General features: G+C 37.8%; 1 long non-coding RNA gene across 2 annotated transcripts in view; it reads right to left on the reverse strand.

Annotated features, from left to right (window-relative positions):
- LOC137056024 (uncharacterized) overlaps positions 1–10,482 on the reverse strand; it is a 79,030-nt gene extending 68,548 nt beyond the window's left edge. For both annotated transcript variants that reach the window (XR_010900171.1, XR_010900172.1), the window contains exons 1-2: positions 10,443–10,482; positions 10,012–10,115 (exon numbers count right to left, since the gene is read on the reverse strand). This is a non-coding gene — a long non-coding RNA (uncharacterized lncRNA). The remainder of the gene's footprint in view (positions 1–10,011; positions 10,116–10,442) is intronic.
- Positions 10,483–13,837: the final 3,355 nt, after the last annotated feature.

A 13,837-nucleotide genomic window follows, 5' to 3' on the forward strand; every position in this document is an offset into this window, starting at 1 on the left:
TGTTCTGCTATTACGAGCCACTAAAATGCTTATGAATCCAGAAAATGTGAGGTAAGAGAGTACTCTACATTTCGTACTGCTTAACCAGAGACTTAAATATGCATGAAGCTCTGTGGGGAATTCATACGGATAGGCCACACACAAACACACACACACCTACAAATATAAACACCGCACACATACAAACATATACTATAGGGCTGGGTGGTATGACCGTAAAAGCTGACATTTTGCAATAACATGTATTGCTGTTAATGAGGAAGGTCACACAACCTGCCACATTATTATTGAATTGAATAATGTGTGTCACAGCTGTATAAGCTATATTATAATGTGGCTCATCCAATCAGAATTAAGAATGAGTTTTATAAAATTAGCTCAAATCAAATAATCATCATTAATATGAATGGTTCTTTTTATTGGAAGGAGACATTGCGGTTTTATAAAAAATAATTAAATACAATTAATAAAAAAGTGGAACATTTCCAGCAAATATAACTATATCCTGATGTAAAATCACTCATAAGATTTGATTATAATAGATTGAATATCATACAGGCAAAACAAGCAAACAAGCACATTGAAATATACATGAACTTGCATGCATTGATTCAAAATCATATCATCTTTCTGGAACACACACACACACACATCAATGCATTTTAAAACACACACACACACACACACACACACACACACACACACACACACACACACACACACACACACAATTTTCTATTTCTATCTGGGCACTGGAACCGCGCAGTCAGGAAAAGACAATAAAACAGCTTCAACCCAAAGCTGAAAGCTCCATGAGTCTTTAAAGTTTTGGAGAAAGTGTCACACCTCTGGTCCAGGGGGACGGCGAGCACGAAACACTGAGAACGCGGCAGATGCAACACCTCCCAAGCTGAAGGGTTTCAACAAAAACAGCAGGTAGAGTGCTGTCGACTGGCAGCAAGTGAAAATTCCCTCCCCGTTTCCTCTGAGAGAGCTACACGCCGCAATTACCCCCTCAGAGAAACAGTAAGAGAGCTAGAAAGCCAGACACGGCAGGACAGCACCAGAGATTTTATATTTCTCTAATCTTTCTTGCTCTTGTAATGCTCTTTACCATAATAGCTGGTTTAGTACATCTATTGATAGATGAAACACTACAAACTCTGCATAGTCATCATAAATAACAACACTGCAGCTTGTGGTGAGAGAGAGAGAGAGAGAGAGAGAGAGAGAGAGAGAGAGAGAGAGAGAGAGAGAGAGAGAGAGAGAGAGAGAGAGAGAGAGAGAGAGAGAGAGAGAGAGAGAGAGAGAGAGAGACTGAGTCCTTCTCTTGGTCTCGGCTCTGCGTACGAGCACGCCGGATGCTCACGCTTGCCCTCAGGAGCTGGCCGGTTTTTATGTACGATTCTTAGAGCATTCGACATGGGAATTTTTGGAGTAAACCTATTTCGGTCCAAGCCAACATTATCAGTTACAGGATTTTTTTCCCCCTGATTTTCCACTCAATGGACTGTGTTTTCTACTCAATGAATCAAGGCAGAGAAAACAGAAAGCGAGCCAGAGAAAGAAAGAGAGGAAATAGCTGCTGTTTATTAGATACACAGATCAAGATCTTCAGGGAGGAACTTTTTTTTTTTTTTTTTTAACCGTCCTTTTACATTTCTTAAACATTTGGACACTTGAGCCACTGCATTAGTCAGGAAAATATAAAATATCAAGTGGCATATGTTTTCAATAATAATAATAATAATAATAATGATAATAATACAAATAATAATAATAAAAAAACTATATATATATATAATTTTGAGCCACAACTGTGAAATGATGTTCAAATGGAAAGCTTTACCGGTTTATCTGATGGTCAACTAAATATCAGCTGATTAAAAGTAAAATGAGTAAGAAAAATAAAGTAAGTTTGTTTGCCGATGCAATTTTCTTTGATAGATTGTTATCTAATGCAATACAATTCAGGATTCAGTGTCCAAATACTTTTCAGGGCCAATGTATGCAAACCCAGAAAAAAAGCCCTGCATTACAGACTCTAACTACGTGAGAATTAATACCGTTTTAATAATTTAGCACGTGCTTCTGTTCGTCAGGGCTTAGGGGATATCGAACACGCTTAAATCAGGCCTTTGTTTCTGCTTTTTGTTTTAGTGAGAGGTGACACATTGATACAGTGGGTGACAATCCATCTCTCTCTCTGTCTCTCGCTCTCTTTGTGTCCTCCAGCACGAAATTAAAAGCTCTAATTCACAGTGACACCAAAGGTAGATCAGGTCTAATCTGGTGCTTTAAAACCCAACAACCCTCAAAACTTTATAAATTTTGCATTAGGGGATGTTCAACCCTGTCCATTTCAATCTCCCTCACTCTCTTTCTCTTCAGAGCCGAATGGCATTGTTGTTGTTAAGTGCTGTTTCGGTGACAGCCGGCACACATCAGTCAGAAATGACTAGCGAGCTGGATCCAAGGGCCTGGATGGTGATCAGGTCACTGCAGTGGGACCTGTTCTCCTGTCCCCTGAGATGACCTGGCCGCTGACTCCAACAGATAACAGCCAAGTTCAGTCACTTGAAGTAATCCTTTAGTGACTAAAATGACTGGAATGACAAAATAGGAGAACGTGATTTACACTTTCCGACATCAATAAAAGCAGATATCGAGGGTGTTCTAGTGAAGGGACAGAAGTGGAAAAAGGCTTGGAAAGTGCCTCGCTGTTGATGGAGAGACAGAAGAACACCGGATGGAAAGGCAGAGAGCGTGAAAACTGCACTTTTCATTGTGTTGAGGAGAGTGGAATCTTTCAGCCTCTCTAACAGGATTTGGTCACCTGATATTGGTGACTCCGTTAATTAATTTAACATTTCCAGAAGCAACCAGGGACCCATAATGGAGCTACTGTTTAAACTGTAGCCTATACTACATGCAATAATAATAGCATATATGACCTGCAAAAATCTTTTAGAAGAAAAAAAATTAATACAATTAATTAATAAATATTTGCAAGTCTCTAAAATGGCAAACAAGTAGTTTATTTTGTATACGCTTTTGACACTGATATTGTACATATTTATGGAAGCTGGTTTCTGCCACAGAATAAAAAATAAAAGGTAATTGAGACTTTTATCTCACAATTCAGACTTTCTGTCTCAGAGCAATTGCGAGTTATATGGTCAGATTGCATTTTTTTCCTCAGAATTGGAATTTATAATTCGCAATTACGAGTTTATATCTCCCAAGTATGATATATAAACTATAAACTCTAAATCGTGAGAGAAAAAATTTAAATGATCTTTTAAATTGCGTCAGAAACAAGCTTCCATTTCAGCGTCTACACAAATGTATAAATAAACGTGTGCTAAAGTTACACAGTCAAGTCCAAAAAGTCACTTTGAAGTTAAATTGAATTTCACAGAAGAAAGCTCATTTAATTTTTGTTTTGTTTGCCTGATCTAAGTGCAATGTTGTTCGTGATGTGTGGGTGTATTTACGCATCTTGGCAAATGAGTGCCATATGATAAACGTGCACACCACGTAGTGACAAACAGTAGATGTCTGCCAATGTCATGACTCACGATGAAACACATCACTTGCATTCCCATGCATTCAGAACAATTATGAAACGGTGAGTGATTCTGAAACAATGACACTGTGCATGAAACATCTGGTCCAGGCGTGACACGTCGTATCACAACAAACAGGAAACAGACGGCTGCAGTCATCTATATAACAGAGGTTGGGGTTAGTTGTCACACATTTTACTCCAGTGACTATTTCTCAGGATGGGTTTCATTTTAAAGGTCATTTTTTTACTATAGACACAAAGCTTAAATTCTTCATTACTGCTCAAAAAGGACTTTCTTTCCGTCTCACTGTCTGAAAAATCATGTTAAACACAGATACAGGAAATAAAACCTCATATGGCGGTAGAAGAAAACGTTGTTAATCCAATGAAAGAACGAATTTTCATAATGTTTCGAATGACACTTATCACTTGCATTGTGCGAATCTGATGCAACAATTTAACTGAAAGCCTGAAATTACTTTCACCATAAAAGACTGAAATACACAGGCCTTAAATTGAATTATAGGTTCATTTCAAAAGGCCTCCCTTGAGTATCAGACAGTGGCGAAATTTACTAGCCATAATTTGAAAATATTTAGATGCTTTAAATGAATTGTTTTTTTATGCATGACTTTACCAGCAGCAGAAGAAAAATTGTACTTCCTTGCACAGTATGTTCATTTAAGTGAAAATATTGAGGTCAAAATCTCTGCAGACTGCAGTTTGCAGAGCAAGATGAAACAGCGGTCCCCTGACAATAAAAGGTGGAAACTATGATAAATAAAATATTATGGAGATGGCTCTCTAATATTGCATTGTCACAATCAATTTCCTATTACCCTTCTCAATTTTGATATGGAGTGTATTATTTGCTGCTGAAATTCACTTTATAAAGCCAGAGACTCCAGTTTACATATAAACTGCTCCTGTTCCTTCTCGGGGCCCTGAGAATGAAAAGCCCATGGCTATGAGGAATGAATTGCGCATTTGAGATGCAATTAGGTTAGCATGTATACGGCAAAGCGCAATCCTTCTCTCCGTCGCTCCTTCTGCCGTTGCAGCGCTTGTCACGGGAAGTGAACTACAGCCGGAACCAAATTGAATCAAATCAGCTAGCGGCCTCCCGATTAAACGAGCCAAACCCAACAAAATGATTGTCATATTTTTCCAGGCCGGCGCACGGATCTAAAAAGAGATCATTTTTAATAACGGCAAATCGCGGGGTGCGTATTAGTATGTTAAACAGCGAAACGTGTTGGCATTGAGATGAACTGTTTCCACTTACAAGACGTGACATGCTGTAAACTCTTAGCAGGTTTCTCTCGCACTCTTCCCTCTCTGAATGACATCATTAGCGTGAGGATAGAGACCCTGTTAGGACGAAACGCTGACAGGAAGTGTGCGCACACCGATGTGACGGCAGTTAATTATTCTGTTGGCACCTCTTTCTCGGAGCGAAAAATGAGGGAAATGGGGGTCACGTTTTTCACAAACGGAGAGGAGCGGTGTTTAATGACGTGACACCTGGTTTAATGTAGTATGCAAGAAGGTGAAAGAGAGAAAGACAGACAGAGAGTCAGAGGTAAAAAGAGGCTGCTGATGGATTCAGAAATGTACAGCACGTGCAAATGAAGTCGCAGAGAAGGCTGGAAAAGAGGGTGTCATGGAAAAACTGGGAAACAACACTGACGGAGGGAAGGTGCGAAAAAGAATGGGATATGCGCAACACACACATGAATACTCTCGGCCCTTTGGTTCGGTAAAGCACAAATGAAGTGACAAAGATCAGACGGGTCAGATCCATGGTGTGAATAAAGCTGAATCTACAACTGATTATCAGAAAGTCAACAAGGAAGACAATCCTTGACGCTATATGACTTTTACTTATAGTGAGTGCATAGTACAAATATAGCATATATGAAAATCACAATATGAAACGGAAGTTGGACGTAAAAACAGCCCATAAACTTTTGTTTTTCTTTTCTATTCTTTTAAATAAACATTATGACTTTTAGGTTAATACTGATATAAATGTACAAGTGAATGTCTAATTGTTTTTGCAATTTTTTTACTTCAAAATCACTACTGGTCCTGAGGGGGAAAAAAATTTAAAGTGCATTTTAAACAAACATTATTGCCTCTCAACTAAGTATTCAAAAAGGTCACAAAGTCTGCATGCAAAACTATAAAATAATTATCAAAATGCATTTTAGACAAATTATAGCATGTCACAGTGCAGGATAGCAACTTTCCAAAAGTATTTATTTTACTTGGTGTAATTTGTTATTATTTATTATATTTGTTAATTCTGTTGTAGTTTGTGTTTAGAATGCCTTAACGGGTTAGTTCACCCAAAAATGAAATTTATGTCATTAATGACTCACCCTAATGTCGTATGCAATCGACATGGATCACGTCAAACTGCCAAACTACTGAAATCACGTGACATTGGCGACCCGAATCAATGATCGATTCACTGATTCATGAACCGTTTGAATCTTTTTGGAGGAACACGAAAGAGAAGACTATAATAAATAAAGTCATAGTTTTTGATATTTTTGGACCTAAATGTATTTTTGATGCTTCAAGAGATTCTAATGAACCAACTGATGTCACATATGGACTACTTTGATGATGTTTTTATTCCCTTTCTGGACATGGACAGTAAAGTGTGCAGAGACTGCATAAGCTCTGGGAATAAATATCTTAAACTGTGTCTGAAGATGAACGGAGGTCTTACGGGTGAGGAACGATATTAAGGTGAGTCATTAATGACATCAATTTCATTTTTGGGTGAACTAACCCTTTAACTCAGAAAGCATTCATTCGACACACTAAATCACAAAAATATATTAAAGTTTCTATATCACTGTGAAACAACTCGTAACATTTCCTGAAGCATTTTCATTAACTATATATTTTCAGACGTATATTTTATTTTTTCTCCATCTGTCAGTACAAGCTACTTTATCAGTACCGTAAATCTAACATATATCCTTTACCCACAATTTTTCCCTTGCTGTAGGTCATTTGACTGCAGGGCTGGAAAAGAAAACGAAATGTGAGAACGAAAAAAAAAAGAGCGAAACAAAGAGCAGGGCGGTTCATATTTTGTGACAGGCCCTTTCCACATGAAGTGCTGGGGTTGTGTGGAGGAATTATGACAGACTGGTTTTCACAGCTCCACCGAAGCCCACAGAGTCCTGCCAAGTGCTAAGAGCTGCCAGCAACGGTGACCTTTTAATACGCCACAAAGACCAAGGCACACTGGGTCAGCTTCCACGGACAAGGCAAGGGGAAGGATAGAGGGCGAGAAGAGGGAGAAGAAAGAGAGCTCGGACTTTATCAGGCTCTTTTAATGTGCAGTCACCCACAAAATCATAAAAAGGCCTCTATTTTATGCTTAAGGAAAAACTAATAGGAAATGAATTTTGAAATGTCATGTTTCACTAGGATTTGTGTTTAAAATGGTGCCTGGCCAGCAGCTCGATCAGTTGGTAGCGAATGTAGTCAGTTAACTTCCTCTTCAAGAGGAAACTAGATATATCTGAACTCATTCAGGGATTTAGGGAGCTGCAAGCTGTGTGTGTGTGTGTGTGTGTGTGTGTGTGTGTGTGTGTGTGTGTGTGTGTGTGTGTGTGTGTGTGTGTGTGTGTGTGTGTGTGTGTGTGTGTGTGTGTGTGTGTGTGTGTAAGAAACAGCTAGTAGGGGGTTGTCACAATTCTTCTACTTGTGCCTGCTTGTGTAACCACTCGCTGTGACCAACCTCGTTCTTGCTCTTTCTGTCTGTCTCCTCCTGTATCCCATTATAATGCTGCTATAAACTCATCGAATGCCAAAATCCACTATGCGAAAGCCAAGTCACCAGGCCAGGTTTTGCATTAGAGGCAACCTAGTACTGTTAAAACATCACCCTTAATCAACTTGCCTCCAACAAACTAAAGAAAAGAGCAAAACCAACACATTCACACATATGCCGACTAACTATCCAAATGGAAACTTCCTGTTGAATTGTATTGTCAATAAAACTTCACATTCCAGATTTTAGAGCATACTGTATACAGCATACTTCAGAAAAAATAGTTTAATTGTGTCCATTTATAAAATAAACAATGGGTTAAAACCGTAAAATAAAAACATTTGCATTTACCCTTCAACTAATAATGCAAATTATGACGTAAAGTAATCCAAATCATATTTTTTGAGAAATAATTTATTGCCTGTATTTTCTCAATGCAAAATTCGCATTTGTTGTATTCTTAAAAATATGTGAAAGTCATGACATAGAAGTCAAAATATATGATATAACTAATGTAATGTCTTATATAAACACTATTTGAATCAAAATTCAAATAACTAAATCCATATAATGCTACCCATATCCCATAACATACAGCTTTCAGTCTATGTATAAGGTAATACGTTCATTATTTAGTTTATATTGTACAGTTTATAAATTACAATGTTGTTAATCCATAAACAGACAAAGTGAAAGCACTTCAAAAATGCCCACACAAGTATAGCAAAATCTTTTTTACTTTTTTTTCTCTTCTTTTTTATTTATTTTCAGAATAGGCTTTTTTATTTAATTTCTTTGTTGACTCGTTTCGTTTAGCTATATTTAGTTTGCTTTCTGACATATTGTTTATGTGTTATCATATCTTATGTTTGTTAAAACAAAACAACAAAAGAAGTATAGCAAAATCTGAATCACACAAACAAAATTTGACACCCCTCATTTATCAACAGACAAGTTATTTAAGTTCCACATCACTATGTTTTCAATATTACCGGATGCTTTCGAAGATTTTCCATTTTGCAGCATCTATTGTGAAGGCGTTGAAAATGTAAAATGAATGTGTGATGTAGCACAATTGGACTGTAGACTGTTACGTCAGAGGAGAGCAGGTGGCTTCTCTGCGTCTGTTTAGCATAAGCACCCGACGAGTATACACACAAACACACACACACGTGATTCTCTGTCAGCACAGGCCCCTGAGGCAGGTGTGGCCCCACACACAGACGGCTTCAAAAATGGCCCCAAAATCAAATGCTGCTGCTCCACGTCCCCGTTCAACCCGACCAGATCGGCTGTCACTCCTGACATCGCTTGTCAGAAGTTCTCCTTCACTGCTCATGGACAACATGGGGGTCAAAAGAGCAAGTACAACGGGCCAAACCATCCTTCTTTTTTTTCTTCTCCTCTCAGCAGACACTGAACTCAGAAATGACAGGAGAGGCTGGGTTAAAACTAGCTGCCAGAAAAACAAACGCTGCAGAACAAGTGAAGGGAAGGAGAAAAAGTAACTCACTTCCATTCTTTCTCATTTTTGATGTCAGTATGCAGGGATTGTGCTCTGACAGCCAGGGAAGCAAAAGGCCAAAAGTGTCCCTAACACCACACCGGGGTGGGAGTGACTGCTTAACTTTGGCTGTGTGAGCAAAAGTCACATGCATCCTGAATATATTAAAACGGTCATTCTCAAATGGTTTTGCTTCAGGAGATTTTACATTGGACATCAAGTCCAGCCAGGAGACCCAACAAAACAAGAAACAATCGTTTCTTTTTCAAAATTGAATTTCAGTGGTTTCATAAAACAAGTTTATCCTCACTTCAAGTGAACCATTTTGTCTCCTTTCAAGTTTTCGTAGGAATGTCACTGACATGTGACTGACTTGATTTATGTGCTTTTAATTGGATGCATAACCTTTGCCATTAAACATTAAATATATGAAAATTAACAAACCTAACCTTGTTCTAGTTGTAACCTGTGAATGATAAATCTAAACCTCTTTTTTAAGAAACATTTAAGATCATATCTTTTTTATTTTTGAAATTGGAGACAACGAAAATCTACTTAATCTCTATAGTCTCGTGTCAGATATGATGCCAACGGCTCTATTCATGTTTCTTCATCCTCATCTTGCATTTTTTTTTTTTTTTTTTATCTTCAGTGGATTATTGACAAATGTATAGTTAGCGTTGAATTACCACAGAAAGCTAAAAGCAAATACAACAATTCACAAGATTAAAACTATATCCTCTGTTGAAAACTTACTTTTAAAACTTCAGAGAGTGTATGAAGTAACCTCTTTTTTTCTGGCATTCCCTGAATTGGCGCTGCTTCATTTGTAAGTGATTCAAATCTATTTTTGGTAAAATACTTTAAGTGAACTTTGTGTGTGTGTGTGTGTGTGTGTGTGTGTGTGTGTGTGTGTGTGTGTGTGTGTGTGTGTGTGTGTGTGTGTGTGTGTGTGTGTGTGTGTGTGTGTGTGTGTGTGTGTGTGTGCGCGCGCGCGCATGCGCACAGAGTGAATGATTCGATAAAATAATCGCCTAAAAAACACAATCAACATTCGTCGCCATCTACTGGCGCAACTACGTACCCTGCAGAAAGAGTCACTAAATCAACATATTAAAGAATCACTGGCATCCTCACCTCTGGCACCATTTTGGCCCTGGGAGCTCTATCCTAATCGTCGTCTTTCTTCTTCGCTGGACACCCATGACAACTCAACTCAAGAGCTATCTGGTAACACGGACCTGTAAAATACACCAAAATACACGTGGGGAAAAGGCATGAGTGATGATATAACTAAACTCACGGACATCCATCGACATTATCGGATTAAAAGCCCCAAATGGATAAAAAAAAAAAAAAAAAAAACCTTCATGAAACAAACGCCTGACAGGATGGGATTATTTAACAGGTAGGTGTCTATATTTCATTATAAAGCCTGTTTTAATTTAGCATCCTTTTAACATATTAAATATAATAAAGCTGAAGTGTATAATGATGTATAGGTTGTAAGGATGAATTATTTTAACATTATTTGACATTAATTATCAAGTAAAAGGAAACAAACAGACCTGATGCATCTGACGGGGCTGCTCGGTGACGTTACGTCACAGAGAAAGCGCGGGCTTAGTTAAACCTTAAACTCAATCCAGTCAATTAAAAAAAAAAAAAAAAAATTATATATATATATATATGCTAATCATTGCATTCTGAAATATTTTATTTTTTTATGGTGAAACGAATGCAATGATTTCCAAATGCTTTCAATGGTTTGGCTTTAAAGACACATTTAACTTTTGCAAAGACAATGTATGTAAAATTCCTGATTAAAACATATTAGGCATATTAGCAGTTTAATAATAATGCATTTTTCTAAAGCTGCTTTGAAACGATATGCTTTTTGAAAAGAGCTATATAATAAATGTGAAATGAATTAAATTACATATTTTTCAGCCTGTGTGGTCTCAGGTACATCAGCAGAAAAAAAATACAAATCTCATTTCAGAGGTAGATTAAGTTATAATCAAACATTGGCATTGCTGGATCGTGCATAATAAGACCAGTATAATTTATTAAGAAAGTAAATAGGTCAGGTATGATTTCATGATGTCAATACTGAGCTCTGCTTTTAGTGTGATGTTTTCTAAGTTGCACTTCACCCTAGTTTCTATTCCATTTAGCCTATTTGCTTTATACAATTATTTTATGTTTTGACTTTTCCTCTTTCATTCTATCTGGTATGCCAAGATTGATTAGCTTGCACTTTTTGCTCTCCTCTCTGCTTATGTGTGATAAAGTCACACCCTGAGCACTTGACCCCAGATCTCGACGTGTTGACACCTCTGTTCTATTCATGAGGTTCAATTAGATTCAAGCGCTCCACAGGCCTGGCAAACAAGGGGCCGGTCGGAGGAGACGGGCCCCATATCAAACATGCTCCTCAGGCTGGAGAGTGGGTAAATGTCAGAGGGGAAAGTGTTCCCGGATAACCTGCACGCACATTCGCGGGTCTAATTAACCCAGAGCCGGATAGCGGGGGGGAGGGAAGGATATGACAAAAGAGCTGTGATGACTTACATCAGCGCTACATCTGCTACTCTACACATTTGCCTTCTAGGGACGCTGGTAATGTCAAACTCAAATAGCAAAAGACGGGTCTGTGTGAAAGAACAGGATTTTAATGCAAACATGTAATCATACCTTTTCATTTAAAAAGGCAAAAACATCGCTGATCACTGTTAATACTATACAGTAACTTATGGGACATCACAATTCTACTGAATGTCTTTGTAATGTAGTAACTCACCAAACACATTTAATTCATTCTTCATAACCTTAGTCAATTGGGCAGTGTCACCAAAATAGAAAAAGTTTTTTTTGTTAACACTTGAGCTGATTCTTTCTTTTTCTTTTTTCTCACCATGGCAGTCAATCCTGGAAATGTTTATGTACAAATTAAAAAACTGTATACTTTATTTGAATGACTGTTTTGTCAAACTCAATGTATATCACTCTGAGCTTCATATACAGATTTCAACAGTAGATAATGAAGGCAGTACTGTAGTACACAGTAAAAAGAAAATTCACAGTTTGTGTTGATGCAGTACATTCATTTTTATAGTAGCTTGTTATATGTAAACACTAAACAGAAAACATTCAATGACATTTTCACTGAGAATAAAAAAAAAATTTGATCAGCAAGCCATGTGCAAATTGTAGATAACTGTGATTGCTTACTCTTTGCAGAGTAATTGTTGAGGTGCTTCCAAGATGGCCACCAATTGTACTACCTTGCCGTAACCTGGGGGGACCATATATATATATATATATATATATATATATATATATATATATATATATATATATATATATATATATATATTTATATTTATTTATTTATTTTTATTTTATTTATTTTTTTCATGACAAATGTCATCACTTGATCGCTGAACATTTTTATCGTACAACAGTTGTCAGATATAAAATGTTTAGCTACTTCTAAAACGCAGAACGCACTCCTATATAACTCATTCTGACAGTGACAAGCGCTGTTAAACCGCTGAGGCAGACCAGACTAAATATGTAACATTTTCCTTTTGTCATCCTAGCAAAAAGCGATGTGGGCCTTTCTAAATATTCGTGGGGACTTTTACCCCTTAAAGGTGCACTATGCAACTTTCCGTCCACTGGAGGGCGCCTATTCTAATCAAAGGCATAGTTTGATGACAAGTGTGAGCGCAGCATCTTGGGACATGTGGTCTTTATATCACAGCCGGTGAAAAATAGGACTCAGGCAGAAATCATGTTCATGGATGCGGATATTAAGGTTACTGTAGTGTAAAGCAGAGCAGGACCGAGTGTTGTGGAGCTGAGCACGGCTGCTGGAGCGATTGTTTTACAAAAAACACGGCTCGCGAACACCGGGACTTTTATTATGACGGGACAGGACACAGTCGCCGTGCGCTTGCACTTCTGCTTTTTCCGATCATGATTATAAAGGTAAAGCAGCTCTGTTTATCATATCAGATACATTTAAGTGTGTTTAAAATGATGTTATGACGTTACTCTGTGCGTTTGCTCGGCGCTGCTGTGACATGTTCACACTGCTAAGAGTAAAGCTCTTCTGCAGAATAAAACCGATGGTAACGCAGATATGACGCGATTGACAGGTGACTCGCTCAGACGCTATGCTGAAACGTCTCGGTCCTTAGTTAAAATAGCAATTTTCTCACAATTTACAAATAGCTGGAAACATTTGGGATATTGTAAGTACTCAACTGAACAAAATATATTACACTGGCCTAGTGGTTTTTGGATATTTTACTGCAAAAATACTACATAGTGCACATTTCATGTCTATGGTGATTATGATCCTCATTCAAATAGCTTCTGTGAAACCTGCTATTGTAAAAACATTTTAGTGTTTAGCTAGTTTCTCCCCTAAATGTGCATGGAAGTTAGTCCTGGAACTTTGGAGATCATTTTTGTGTTATTTCTTCCACTTTTCAGTTCCTGTTAGAGGGTGAATAACCCGTCTAGAGCAACTGCATCACTCACAGATTGATAAACATCCAGCAGTTTCTTAAACGGCCACTGTATGCATTTCTCTGAAGCGCTGTGGGATTTGATGGTGCAGCACTGACACTCCGTCTTTCATTCTCTCTTTCCATCATAGCTGTGAACTCCACCTCTCGCTCGCTCGTCTAGTTTTTATGATATTAGATTCATAATAGTTGTCAGGCCTATTCTGAGTGTAGCCTTTTTTTCTGTGTAATATATATAAGGTTATGTGACATCACCACTCTTGATATATTCGATTTTCTTTTGATCGTTTCAGGTGGAGAGTGTCAAGTTTTTTTGCCACCCAGCGCTTGACACACTTTGTGCAGGGGGCAGAAGGTTCGGCTCTCGCTCTCCTTTTGCTCTTGTCCATTGGAAAAAAAAGAGGAGAGGGCAAATTAAACTG

This window comes from Pseudorasbora parva, chromosome 21 (assembly GCF_024679245.1).
Source record: "Pseudorasbora parva isolate DD20220531a chromosome 21, ASM2467924v1, whole genome shotgun sequence".
In the NCBI taxonomy this organism is placed as follows: Eukaryota; Metazoa; Chordata; class Actinopteri; order Cypriniformes; family Gobionidae; genus Pseudorasbora; species Pseudorasbora parva.